Source organism: Lissotriton vulgaris, chromosome 11 (assembly GCF_964263255.1).
Source record: "Lissotriton vulgaris chromosome 11, aLisVul1.2, whole genome shotgun sequence".
Lineage (NCBI taxonomy): Eukaryota > Metazoa > Chordata > Amphibia > Caudata > Salamandridae > Lissotriton > Lissotriton vulgaris.
This window is the reverse complement of record NC_141699.1, coordinates 405,249,660-405,263,452: the sequence shown is the minus strand read 5'-3', so window position 1 is coordinate 405,263,452 and position 13,793 is coordinate 405,249,660.

Below are 13,793 nucleotides of genomic sequence, written 5' to 3'. Positions count from 1 at the left end.
AGTTCAGTAAGAGAAGAGAGACATTGAGTGATATCTGCGTGTGTGCCCTGCTGATTGCTCTCACGTCTTTCCAGTGAGCTGGGCTCCCCTGCATCTGCCAGTGCCCTCGGAGACAATTTAGATTTTTCACAGCCTGATGAGCAGAAAATCTGGATTTTATTAAGGACACGGAGGCTAATATTATGCAAATCTCCTTTATTGCCACAGCTCAGCAGCAACAATTGAATAGAACTTCAATGAACATTCTGAAGAGATGAAGATTCCCTCTATGACCAGGTATCTTACTTCTTTGACAGGCTGCGAAGAAAGAAATCCAACCTGTAGAAAAAACAGGACTCCAAACGAAGAAGGTTTCCCAAATCCCAGTCCAGAGGGAAGAAAATTCTTATTCTGAAAGAAGAATACAATCTCGTAACATTTGCACCAACAAAAGGGTGAGTTTAAATTCATACCAAAAAAAGTGGTGGGATAATATTAGCCTCTGTGTCCTTAATAAAATCCAGATTCTCTGCCCAGCAGGCTGTGAAAAATCTAAATGTAATGGCACGACACAGAGGCCATATTATGCAAGTTCAAAGTGCATTAAGAACATTATCAATCACATTAGAGATTGGCCTAAAATAGCAAGTATTAAACATAATATCATTTGACCAATCTGCTACCCTAAGTATTTCTTGTAATCCCCCACCAAGAAGGTAGGCTTTGGAAGCTGATGCACCTCTGAGAGAGTGAGCTTCAAAGATAGAGGTGTCCACACCGCTTTCACACATAACTCCCTTCACCCACCTTGCTAGGGTTGGAGAGTAAACTCCCATATGGGGAAATCTATAGGAAATTAATAATTGAGTCTCATTCAATCTCAGATTAAGAGTTCTCTTCTCATATTCTTTCAGACATTTAACCACACAGAGTCTTTCATTCTGTAGAAAAAGGGATACAAAATAGAAGAGGACATAGTTTTGGTTCTCTTTTTGAGATAGAAAGCATTTGGCGAAAGTCCTGGGGTTTGCCATTGTCTCCTGAAATCCTCTATGCCTTCAGAACCAGAAGACCCTGATCTACGAGGAGATGAATGTCCCCTTCTGTACCCAAGAGTATTTCTCTGAACGCGGGTAATAGGATTGGAAAGTCTATGCTCTTTTCCAGAATAACTGGAAATGAGGCTTAGGATCTCCAAAGGGGAGCTATTACAGTTATGTTTTTATTGTAACGCTGAGTGTGAAGAAGAAGACAAGGAAGCATTGCAAAGGGCGGGAAAGCATAGGGTTCCAAGCCCCTCCAATCTTGGAGGAAGGCATCCACCTTCTGAGGTTGAAGATCCGGCCTCCTACTGAAGAACTCCTTCAGTTGGGTGTTCAATCTGTCTGCAAAAAGGTCCGTCCCGAAGGGAACCCATTTGGATTGGATAGTTAGGAACGTTCGTCTGTCCAGTCCCCAGTTGCTGGAGTCCCTGAAATTTCTGGAGAACCAATCTGCCACACCATTGCTTAACCCAGGAATATGTTCCGCTACGACTGATATTCCCTTGTTCAAACAATATTCCCAGAAGCCCTACACCAGGTCTGTTAGACCCTTGGAGTGGGGTCCACCTAGTTTGCTGACATAGCAGACTGTTGACACATTATCCATCCGTAATGTCACACAGCATGTAGCTGATTTCTGTGTAAAGCAGCGAATTGCAAATGAACCTGCCAGTAATTCTAAGCAGTTGATATGCAACCTCTTCTCTTGGGTGGTCCAACGACCGGCTGTTGAGTAGTTCCCACATCTCGCTCCCCATCCTTCGAAACTTGCGTTTGATTTTATTATTAGATCCGGTTCCTCCCTAAAAATGGCTCTGCCATTCCATGCCTCTGCATTCTTCAACCACCTGAGGAGTTCGGTCCTCGACTCCTGGTCTAGAGATATCATCTGGGAGAACAAATGGCTCGATCTTAGAGCTCCTGCTTTTAGCCTTTGAAGTTCTCGATAGTGGAGGGGTCCCAGAAAGATAGCTTGGATCGTTGAGGATAGAAGACCCACAAACCTTGCCAGGGTTCTTAGTGGGATGGTCTTTTTTGCGAGTGTCTTGCTCAGTTCTTTTCTCACCTTCCTTACCTTTTCTGCCGGTAATTTCAGTTCTGCTTTTAACGTATCTACCATGAAAACCAAAAAACTGTGTTTGTTGGCTCGGTATTGTACAAGACTTTTTCTTGTTTATGATAAAACCTAGATGTTCTAGAAGTTGGATTGCGAGCTTTGTATGTAAGGATGCAGCCTGCTTCGACTGGGCCATTATGAGGATATCGTAGAGGTATATTTTTTTTTTTTGCAATTTGTATACAGAAAGCGCAACTAAACCCATAGGCATCAAGGCGCTGAATATGGTAACCAGAGAGCTCAGATATCAACCAGGGGGGGAACTTAGAGATAAGCTGCTAGAAATAGCCAAGTCTTAAGTGCCCTGCGGAACTGAAGGTGAGAGGAGATCAGCTTGAGATCACTAGGGAGCGTATTCCAAAGTCTGGGCGCAAGGAAGCGAAAAGACCTTCCTCCCCACCGGACCTTGGATATACGAGGAACCACAAGCAGGTTTTTATTGGAAGAGCGAAGTGCTCTCCCAGGGACATAGTGGGCCACCAGGGCACGAATAGCCTCCGGTCCAGATTCATTAAGGGCACGATGAGTAAGGCATAGAGCCTTAAAGTTGATCCTTGCCTGCATGGGGAGCCAATGCAGGTCTTTTCTGATGGTAGTGCCCGAGGAACGTTTAGGAGCACCTACAACAAACCGGGCAGCCGCATTCTGTACGGTCTGGAGGCGCTGAATGAGACCACTGCTGATGCCAAAGTATAGGGCATTGCAATAGTCCAGTCTCGAGGCAATGACCGCTATTGCTACCTGTTTGCGTGCCTCAGGGGAAAGGTAGTAAGAGATCTTCCTGAAAAACCCTCAGGGCATTACAGCAAGTGGACACTGTCCTACTGACCTGTTTGTCCAAGGAAAGAGAGGTGTCCAATATGATCCCAAGGTTACGGGCAGAGAAAGTGGGCGTAGGACAGGCCCCGAGGACAGACGGCCACCAATCCATAGACCAGATCTCACTTTTGCCTCCAAAAACAAGGACCTCCGTTTTCTCGCCATTTAACTTAAGGAAGTTCTTAAGCATCCATCCGGCGACCGCCTCCATACAGTTTTTAAAATTGTACGCGGTTTGGCTCACAGATTGGGAGATGGAAGCCATAATCTGCATGTCGTCGGCATAGGAGAGAACTTCCAGGCCAAAGGATCTTATAAGCCTGGCGAGAGGGGCGACGTAAGTGTTAAAAAGCGTCGGGCTCAGTGAAGAGCCCTGGGGGACCCCACACTTCACGGCCTTGACAGATGACATATACTCGCCAAGCTTGACCCTTTGCTTCCGTTGGTCAAGAAAGGAGGCAAGAAGATTGAGTGCAGAATCCTTGACTCCCAGCTCACTGAGTCGGTTAACAAGAATATTTGGAGACAGGGTGTCGAAAGCCGCCGTAAGGTCTAGTAACACCAGTAAGGTTGTCTGACCGATGTCGACCTTAGAGCGAATGCTATCGACTACCACTGTAAGTGCCGACTCAGTGCTATGGGTCCTCCGAAAACCATGCTGTGAGGGATCAAGAGAGTTGGTACTGTCAAGGAAAGAGCTCAGGTGGAGGTTGAGATGAGTCTCCAAAAGTTTAGCAGGGGCAGGAAGAAGGGAGATGGGACGAAAGTTCTTTAATGTCCCAGGGTCCAGGGTAGGTTTCTTAAGTAGGGGCTTGACAGTGGCCAATTTCCAAGAGAGGGGATAAATCCCCTCTGAAATGGCCAAGTTCATCACTTCCATCAAAGGGGGAAGGATAGTCTGTCTGCAGTCTTTGAGGACCTTAAGGGGGCATGGATCCAGAGGTGATCCAGACTTAAGTTTGTCAAGCAGAGAGTTAAGATGAGCGGAAGTGATGGCGGGGAACTGGGAGAGAGCGTGGACGGGGGTAGGGACAGGGATATCAGGGGGGATTAAGGAAGAGGCAAGGAGGGGACTGGAATTCTGAGTTTCCAAGTCTGTATAGATATCCATGATCTTCTCATGGAAGAAAGTGGAGATCTGATCACACAGGTCCTGTGAAGCTGTTATGGGATCAGGCATCTGAATGAGGGAGAGATTATCCACTATCTTGAATAGATCACTGGATGATTTGAGAGAGGATGTGAGTTTGGAGAAGTGGGCCTGTTTGTCTCTGAGTACGGCCGATTTGTACTCTTTGAGAAGGGTTCTGTGTTTTTCCCTCTCTATAGGATCAAGATGTGTCCTCCAAAGCCTTTCCTGCCTTCTGCATCCTTGTCTAAGAATCCTGAGAGATTCAGGGTACCAGGGGGCTGAGGGCCGTTTCCTAGCCGAGTAGTGGAGCCTGGCAGGGGCGAGTGAATTGACAGCCTCCGTCAAGGAATTGGAGAAGTCAAGAGCCGCCGTGTGAACATCACCAGTGGAAGAGGGCTTAAGTGAAGCCAGATACGGGGCAAGGGAGTCGTTACTAATCTCCCCAAAATTCCTTCTTAAGACCCACTTGGTATGAACAGACTGGGAGCAGCTGGAGGGAGGAGGGGAAAAACGAAAAGGGACAACAAAGTGGTCTGACCATGACAGAGGGAAAGGGATACCAATAGAGAGACGAGAGTCATTGCTGAAAATTCCATCCAAGGTGTGGCCGGCTAAATGGGTAGGTCCAGTCTTTAGCAGAGGTAGGTTATAGGAGGATAGGGCGTCTAATAGAAGGGAGGTGTCAGGGGAAGTATGCTTCTCCAAATGGAAATTGAAATCTCCTAAAATGGTCAGGCAGGGCCCAGCAATGTAGGGCTCTAAGATTTTAAGAAGATCAGAGCAGAAAGCCGACCTAGGACCAGGGGGTCTATAGACCAGTATCCCAGTAAAGGAAATAGTGGGGGAGGGGGTGAGGGTGAAATGCATTGCTTGCAATTTCTCAGCGGGGAAAGACAGATGGACAGTCCGGCATTTTATGGAGCTGAGATAGAGTAACCCCAGACCTCCTCCCACACGACCCACTCTGTCCATCCTGGCCAGCGAGTATCCTTCAGGAATTGCATTTATCAGATCCGGCTGAGAAGAATCTGAGGCCCAAGTTTCTGTAATAAAGGCCCGGGAAGGCTTTTCCTGTGAGATAAGGTCTCTAAAGGAGACATTATTTTTGACCAATGAGCGGGTGTTCAAAAGGAGCCCCGTGTAGACAGTGGGAGAGGGGGAAGGCCCTGTAGGAGGGGGGCGATGAATAGCCCTATCCAGCAAGGAAGATAAAGTGGGCTTATTACAGCAACCACATAGAGGGGTAGTAGCAAATAATTCAGGGGTTAAGGTGTAATGACAGGGCAGCCTAGAGGGTTTTAAGGCTCGCAGGACAGTAGATAGATCAGTAGAGTCACCTGAGATATTATGGCTGGCCCCTGGCGCTTCCCTGTCGCTGACGGGCGCAGACGGGCTGGACTCAGGCTCGACTCTGGTGCGAATGCGGCGCGACCGCTGATCGCGTCCGCTGCGCGGAGCCATACCCAGTTGTTTTAATACTGGCGACTAGAGCGCCTCAGACACAAATGCCCAATCAAAGATGGCCGCTGCCGAAAATGCGGCACCCGGGAGCCTCAGCCCGTAAATCGGCCGATAGTCGCCCAGGCTAGGCAGTAAGTATCAAGTATTGTCAGTGAGTCCAGAACCCTCACAGCACAAAATAAAGTTTAAAATATGCAAATCGCCATGATAAGCTCCTGGAAGCTACGAGGGGGGAGGGGCGGACACAAAGGGCAAGGAGCAGTAGCAGGGTAAAATACAGACAAAGTAATAATAGATTTTAAAAAGCGCTATCTAACAATGTCTCCCGGCTTCCGCCTCAGGAGATATACGAGCAGCAATCACTGGGGTGCTCTCATAGGCTGCTTAAGTACTGGCGACTAGAGCGCCTCAGACACAAATGCCCAATCAAAGATGGCCGCTGCCGAAAATGCGGCGCCTGGGAGCCTCAGCCCGTAAATCGGCCGATAGTCGCCCAGGCTAGGCAGTAAGTATCAAGTATTGTCAGTGAGTCCAGAACCCTCACAGCACAAAATAAAGTTTAAAATATGCAAATCGCCATGATAAGCTCCGTGGAAGCTACGAGGGGGGAGGGGGCGGACACAAAGGGCAAGGAGCAGTAGCAGGGTAAAATACAGACAAAGTAATAATAGATTTTAAAAAGCGCTATCTAACAATGTCTCCCGGCTTCCGCCTCAGGAGATTAACGAGCAGCAATCACTGGGGTGCTCTCATAGGCTGCTTAAGTACTGGCGACTAGAGCGCCTCAGACACAAATGCCCATTCAAAGATGGCCACTGCCGAAAATGCGGCGCCCGGGAGCCTCAGCCCGTAAATCGGCCGATAGTCGCCCAGGCTAGGCAGTAAGTATCAAGTATTGTCAGTGAGTCCAGAACCCTCACAGCACAAAATGAAGTTTAAAATATGCAAATCGCCATGATAAGCTCCGTGGAAGCTACGAGGGGGGAGGGGGCGGACACAAAGGGCAAGGAGCAGTAGCAGGGTAAAATACAGACAAAGTAATAATAGATTTTAAAAAGCGCTATCTAACAATGTCTCCCGGCTTCCGCCTCAGGAGATATACGAGCAGCAATCACTGGGGTGCTCTCATAGGCTGCTTAAGTACTGGCGACTAGAGCGCCTCAGACACAAATGCCCAATCAAAGATGGCCGCTGCCGAAAATGCGGCGCCCGGGAGCCTCAGCCCGTAAATCGGCCGATAGTCGCCCAGGCTAGGCAGTAAGTATCAAGTATTGTCAGTGAGTCCAGAACCCTCACAGCACAAAATAAAGTTTAAAATATGCAAATCGCCATGATAAGCTCCGTGGAAGCTACGAGGGGGGAGGGGGCGGACACAAAGGGCAAGGAGCAGTAGCAGGGTAAAATACAGACAAAGTAATAATAGATTTTAAAAAGCGCTATCTAACAATGTCTCCCGGCTTCCGCCTCAGGAGATATACGAGCAGCAATCACTGGGGTGCTCTCATAGGCTGCTTAAGTACTGGCGACTAGAGCGCCTCTATCAGTCTTACCCTTCTTTCCCTGAGCCAAGCGGTCACGGGACGCAATACCTTGGTGAAGCACCAAGGGGAGGACGATAGTCCGAAGGGGAGGCTGCAAAATTGATAAAGTCTTCCTTCCCAAGTGAATTGGAGGAATTTCTGATGAGGCTCTCAGATTGGTATCGTCAAGTAGGCATCTTTTAAGTCTAATCTTGTCAGCCAATCCCATTTTCTTAGAATATCTCTTAAAAGGTGTATACCCTCCATTTTGAAGTGGTGGTAGTCTACCCAATGGTTTAGATCTTTCAGATTTATTACAGGTCTCTGTTCTTTGCTTTTCTTTTCCACTAGGAAAACGTTGCTGAGGAATCCCGCTTTCCTCGCCTCGATTATTGCCCCTTTTTAAATAATTTGTTTACCTCCTGAAACACTAGGTCCCTGTCTTTGTGTGAGAATGTGATCTCTCGTGGGCATCGTGTCTGGAAGGGGACATAGGAAAAATCTATTTTGTAACCCCTTACTGTATGCAGGACCCAAGTGTCTCGAGTCACCAAATTCTAATTCCCAGCAAATTGACGCAGCCTCTCTCCCACCTATGGGGGGGTACCTGAAGGGTCTTTCAAGGCTCCTACCTGTTGAAAAAGACTGTTGTCTTCGTTCACCTCGGAAGGGGCGTCCACGGTTTCTTTGTCTCTGTGGGTAGAACTGGTGTGAGCCGTAGTTGTTGGAAATTCTTCCACCATGGGCGAGGAAGGGTCTTGAGGAGTGAGCTCCGTGGCCGGGAAAACGACCCCGCAATCTCCCGGCCCTGGTAAAAACTCTATCATGGAATACTTTTTTAATTTTCTTTGGGATTTTTGGATCGAGCTAAAAGCGCTCACGTATTTAGCCATTTCTCTAATGAAATCCTCGCCAAAAAGGAGGCCTTGAGATTCAACACCTCCATCTTTCTTGGCCAATTCTATAATTTTAGGATCGATTTTCAATAGTACCCCCTTTCTCCTTTCTATGGAAATGGCAGTATTCGCGTTGCTAACAAGGCATACAGCTCTTTGTACCCACTCCCTGAGTTCTTTTACGTCGATTTGGTTATTCCCCAAGTAGGCTGATTCGGCCATCTCAAAAAAATTTGTGAGTGGTCCTATGACGTCAAGAAGGCGATCTTGACAGGATTTTAATCCTTTATCTAACCCTTTCCTGGGGTTCCTGTTGCTTTTGGCTATGAAAGCTACGACCTTGGGGTCTAATTCCGGGGTCATAGCAATTTTGTTGGGAAGTGAGGGGAGCGGGCATGCCTGGGAGAAGGAGGGTTTAATACTGGCATGCTTCTCATTATCTTTTTAGTTTAATGAGTCTGGCCAATGGAGATTCCGTTAATTAGTGAATGACCAGCAGAAATAGCAGATCTATACACATTAACGGTTCTATAAGATAAGCCTGATGTGAAAAGTTCAGAGAGGTAGCTAACAACATTGACTAAATCAGTTGAAATGGGATTAAAACATCCTTGAAGGCACCAGCGAACCCATTTATTCCATGCCAGTCGATAAGCTTTTCTTGTACCAGATGCCTAGGATTCAGAGATGAGTCTGAAAGCATTTGACGAAAGCCCAGGGATTCGCCATTGTCTCCTGAAATCTTCCATGCCGTCAGAGTTAGAAGACACTGCTCTACAAGGGGGTGGATGTTTCCCTCTGGATCTAGAATTTTTTCCTTGAAAGAAGGAATTAAAATAGGAAAGTCTACACTCATTTCTAGGATGATTGGGAACCAGGCCTGAGATCTCCAAAGTGGAGTTATTTCAACCATGGTCTGTTGGTAATGTCGAACATGAAGGAGCAGGCGAGGAAGCATTGCAAACGGCGGGAAAGCATAAGGTGCTAACCTCTTCCAATCTTGAAGGAAAGCGTCTACCTTGAGAGCATGAGGGTCCGGTCTCCAACTGAAGAAATTCTTCAGATGAGTATTTTGACGGACTGCAAATAGGTTTGTCTTGAATGGACCCCATTTGGATTGGATAGCTAAGAATACTTGTCTGTCCAGTCTCCAATTGCTGGAATCTCTGAAGTTCCTCAAGTACCAATCTGCCACCCCGTTCTTCAACCCAGGAATGTGTTCCGCCATAACTGTAATTCTTGTCCTCATGGGGTGACACCGCTAATCTTTCCCTTAAACGTATCTCTTTCAAGCTTACTATCCTTCTCTGTCTAATCTCTTTTAGACGAACCTCTGATGTTAAGGCCTTGGATGTCACTTCCAGAGCTTATCACCCTGAGTTTGTTTTTACCTTAAGAAAATGACTAAGACTATGTTGTCTTCTATCTTCTACCCTTCTTTCCATCTGAATGATGATTTATGTGTTGTCAAGTGTCTAAAAGAGTATGAAAAGAGAACTGCCTCCTTGAGAGGGGATGAGAGTCAAGTTCTCATCTCCCACAGATTTCCTCATAAAGCAGTCTCATCCCCCATGCTTGCAAGATGGGTGAAAGTAGTCATGAGTGAGTGCGGTGTGGGTGTTTCTATCTTCGGTGCTCACTCCCTCAGGGGTGCCTCGGCTTCTAAAGCCTTTATGTTGGGTGGAGGCCTCCAAGATATTCTTAGAGCTGCTGACTGGTCGAATGAGTTTATGTTTAAAATTTTTATTTCAGACCAATCAATAATGTGATTGATAATGTGCTTAATTCACTTTAAACTTGCATAATCTTGGCCTCCGTGTCATGCCATAAAATTTAGATTTTTCACAGCCTGCTGGGCAGAAAATCTGGATTTTATTAAGGACACGGAGGCTAAGATTATCCCACCTCTTATCCCACCCTGGGTTTACTCTTTGACCTATTATGTCTCATTCTCTTTCATAATAATCCTCCTGTGGATTCCAATTACCTAAGCCTAGATCCGACCACTTGGGGTATTTCTTTTCTTAACCAGAAGGAGATGTAGTCCGCAATGTGTGGGGATGGGGTCCATTCTGGGGACAAGGGGTGTTTAATTAGTGAAGGGTCGAACATTTTGTCCCCAAATGGGTCCACGAGTGCTGTGTTGGACCCTGAGGCCTTAGATGCCTCTTCTGAGCTTCCAGTTCCCCTCATTTGTTCATCGTCCACATCGGTATGGAAACCAGAAGAGCAGGATAGCTCAATTTCTCGGTCACAGCTCTCGTCGCTGTCAATGTGGATAGGAAGCTCTGGGCCTTCATCATGCCCATCTGGGGTGCCTGAGGCACCATTCTTTTCACTGCCCGAAAGCGTGTAGAAGTGGAGGTTTTGGGCTTCTTAGCGCCCTTCATGGTTTGTTTCCCTCCAATAGCCCTCTTTTTAGTAGCCTTAGGTGCCTCATTAAGTTTACTTGTGGAGGGGTTAGAAGGTAGGTTAGAGATGGACTCCAGTTTTTCATTTCTCGTGTCATCAATAGAGCCCAAGGCTTTCTCAAGAGCCTTATTAACAAGCTCCTCCAATCTTTGCTCAATATTTAATTGAGATGGGGCTGTAGACATGGTGATTTAGTATAGGGTCAACTCGTCCTTCTTTCCTTTTTTTTTTTTTTTTTAGTCAGGAGTTTATAAGGCAGGGGGGGATAGAAAAAGAATGATCGTACCGAGTAAGGCGTTGCTTGGGAGAAAGGAACTGTAGTAGACTGTAAGAGTGATGAAATGTGGGGTTGACGAGTGAACCCAGTCGAGTCAACAGCTGATCTTCGCAACGATCATTAGTGTGTTCACCAGCACGTTGAAACTGACAGTTGAGCTAATCCCAGTCTGTCAAAATGCCTTTCGCTTATGCCGAAACAACATCAGCCCAAAGATGCAAAATGGCCGGCACGCACGTAGGCGAGCGTGCAGGGCTGGTCGCTAGCGTCCCTTTTTCTAATTTCCCTTTGCGCGTAGGCATCATGTCACCCACGTGAGCAGAGACAAAAAATGCATTGTTGTGGGCGCAGGACCCGGGGTAAAGATGGGGTCGGGCCGTGTGTGGGTGACGGGCGGAGAGTAGTCTGGGATGCGAGGCAGAGGAGTAAAGGTAAGCGCTCGTGTGTTCTCGAGTGCGCGAGTGCGAGCTCGCAGGAACACAGCCGGTAAAGTCAATTCAAAAGGCGCAACGGATTTAGTTGGAAAGCAATCCGGTTCGAAATAAAACCAGAGAGGGAGGTAAAAATATTAGTTTGGGAGGGGCACTAAGGCCCATAACAAGGATCAAGGTTATAGTAAGAATCACAAAGCTGTCACTGCTGAAGGCACATCAGGGAAAAACATATTGTTATAAAGTGTATAAAAACACATCAATTCGACATTACAAGGCCTCTAGAAAGAACACATCAGTCAGACGTTATAAAGCCTCCAGAAAAACACCAGTCATACAATAGACAGTGCTAGAAATAGTGAAATCATAAGTAAAAGTGCCAAGCTTGAAAAGGTAGTACCGTATTTTGTGGCGTATAAGACGACTGGGCGCATAAGACGACCCCCTATTTTTCCTTTGAAAATATAGGTTTTGGGCTATATTTGCTTGCTTATAAAATGACCCCGTATAAAACGACCCCCAACTTTTGAAAAGATTTTCAAGGGTTAAAAAGTCGTCTTATACGCCAGAAAATATGGTACTTATCTTTCTGAGCAGCAGCAACAAAGAAGGAAGATACCTGGTCCTATAGGGACTCTTCATCTCTTCAGAATGTTCATTGAAGTTCTATTCAATTGTTGCTGCTTTGCTGTGGCAATAAAGGAGATTTGCATAATATGGCCTCCGTGTCGTGCCATAAAATCACGTCTGTGAATGGTGTATATGGCATTGCTGGCACGTCTACCCTCGGGAAGCGCGCTCCTCCAGCTCACAACAGTTAGGCCCATTCCAGAATTCCAGGCCTGGTTTTCCTCACGGCCGATCTGCGCTCCGTTGTATGGAGGATGTGCCCGGGCTCCTCGCTGTCCTGCAGAGCCCGGGAGCGGCGTCGGAGGCTGGCAGGCTGCACAGCACCATGGCCAGCAGGATGCGCCCGCCCCTCGCACAGAGGGCGCAATGAGTCCCCGGCGCCTCCCCTGAATGGACGGACTGTGCAAAGTGAGCTGAGGAGGGGCCCCTTCTGCCTGTGGTACTGTGGACAGTGAGACAGACCTCGGTTGCACCGACTGCAGGCGCGCGAGGGGCTGAGGCATGTGTCTGCCTGCTCGCCTTCACAGGCACAACCTGGAGTAGTGAAGGCACTGGGCGCACCCCATGCACTTGTGGGACTCACTGTGCGCCCGAGTGGCCTTCGGCTGAGGTGTTCATTTTTTCTTGTTGGGCTCCAGGCTGTGGAGTTTTCACCCGGGCGGAGTCAGGTTTCTACGGCTGGACATGGAAAAGGATTCAGCAAGCCTTCGGCTGAGGTACCTTCTTCAGACCAGCCTGCTGGCCGCCCGGGCCCTGCTGTGCGCGGGCAGCATTGCGGATGCCCAAGGTAAGGCCCTGCCCCTTGCCCACAATACTGGCACATGGTGTCGCCTGTCACCGGCGCAGCGGAGAACAAGGGCGTCAGGGAGAGGGGCAAATCCGGGAGTGTATGTGCAAACGGGAGTGGGCATTGTGGGGACTCGGCGATACAAGGGCAAGCTGTATGAGACTGGATTAGACATGCTTGCTAGGGACGCAAAGGCACGGCAGAATGAAAGAGAGAGCCGGCAAGCAGGGGGACACGAGTAGAGGGCATGGCTATGGAGAGGCAGTGGAAAGGGCAAGTTGGATAGAGGCTGGAGCGAAGGGCACGCTGAGAGGATCGGGGCTATGACGTATACTTTTCTCTTTTTGAGTAGGCCCAATTGGACGGGCTCGCCTTCTTTCCTTCTGAAGTAAAAGGTTTCCTCTCTTTATGGGTCCATGTTTAAACACATGGCCCCATAAAGATAAGAAAAGTATACATCATACTAACCTCTTTTCCAATGGCTGGCCACCGTTTAGCATAAACGGTGACGCAAGGCAATGGAAAAGAGGGGCGGGACTTAAAGCCCTTGACTGAAGCTCCTTAAAATCATTAAAATCTCCCCGAGCTAGCTGCGCATGTGCGCAGCCACGCCAGCCGAGACCTAAAAAAAGGGCTTTCAGGAGTTTTACAGATAAGGGCTTTGGCTCCCCTAAAATGTTGTGGACAGGAGTACATGTTTTGATTAGGCTGAAGTTATATGCTTCTACAAAAAAAAGTGATCCGGGCAGCAGTGATTATTTTGTTTGCTTAGCCAACTTCTTAAGGCAGCAATAGTATAGCTCCCTAGAAGTCTCAAAAACATGCAGCATGTATCATGTTTACGAAGGGATAGGACTTGGCCTTTCAGGGGCACACACATGGCACTGTAACACTGTTAAAGTGCCTTTGATAGGCACTTAACTTTGTGTTTTTTTCTTTGGCAGCTACGCAGATAGGAGGCAGGCAGTCTTCAGCTCTCACTTTACCTTATGTGAGCAACATAAAGAAGCTTTCAGAGTACTGAGAGAAGGTCTTAGGCTTTACCCACATTAGGGGCCAGATGTAGGTGAAATAGATTTACCGATTTTCAATCACCAAATTTTACCGATTCGGTAATTAAAAATCGGTAAATCTATGGGGTGGACATGTAGGTATTCCAGATGTGCTGGAATACTGATTTGGATGATTTCGGTATTTAAGGGCAGGTCTGCCTGTCACATGGCATCGGTGTGCATGCACACATGTGCATGCACACCGGAATCGGTATTTTGCCATCAATTGGATTTGAT